The sequence below is a fragment of the Nanorana parkeri genome, unplaced genomic scaffold, assembly GCF_000935625.1.
Source record: "Nanorana parkeri isolate BGI_ZX_2015 unplaced genomic scaffold, ASM93562v1 scaffold1320, whole genome shotgun sequence".
NCBI classification, from domain to species: Eukaryota; Metazoa; Chordata; class Amphibia; order Anura; family Dicroglossidae; genus Nanorana; species Nanorana parkeri.
The window spans coordinates 87,895-88,445 of NW_017307588.1; the positions used below are offsets into that span (position 1 = coordinate 87,895).

The following is a 551-nucleotide window of genomic DNA, read 5'->3' on the forward strand; positions in this document are numbered from 1 at the left end:
GGGCTGAGGTTGGGCAATTAATGGGGGGGGGCTAAGGTTGGGCAGGTAATGGAGGAGGGCTAAGGTTGGGCAGGTAATGGAGGGTGGCTAAGGTAGGGCAGGTAATAATGGAGGGTGGCTAAGGTTGGGCAGGTAATGGAGGGTGGCTAAGGTTGGGCAGGTAGTGGTGGAAGGACTGCACCAGTGTGGGCGATGGGGAAATTAGATTCATGTTTTCATGTAAGGTGTGGGAGAGTGACAGATGTTGATGGGGTGGTCCGGGCCAGCAGGTGACGGATGTTGGGGACGGGTGACGGATGTTGGAGGGAGGCGGACAGGTGACGGATGTTGGAGGGAGGCGGACAGGTGACGGATGTTGGAGGGAGGCGGACAGGTGACGGATGTTGGAGGGAGGCGGACAGGTGACGGATGAACGGGTGGACCACTAATGGAAAGCGGGGGCCGATATCTCTCAGCTGTTTATTGGTGGGGGGCTGCATGGGGTGATTAGACAGACAGGTGATGGATGTTGAGGAGGCGGACAGGTGACGGATGTTGGGGCGGCGGACGGG

General features: G+C 58.8%; 1 protein-coding gene across 1 annotated transcript in view; it reads left to right on the forward strand.

Moving 5' to 3' along the window:
* The window catches only part of GID4 (GID complex subunit 4 homolog), a 13,605-nt gene that overhangs the window by 3,885 nt on the left and 9,169 nt on the right, over window positions 1–551 (forward strand). The gene's annotated exons all lie outside the window — the stretch shown is intronic.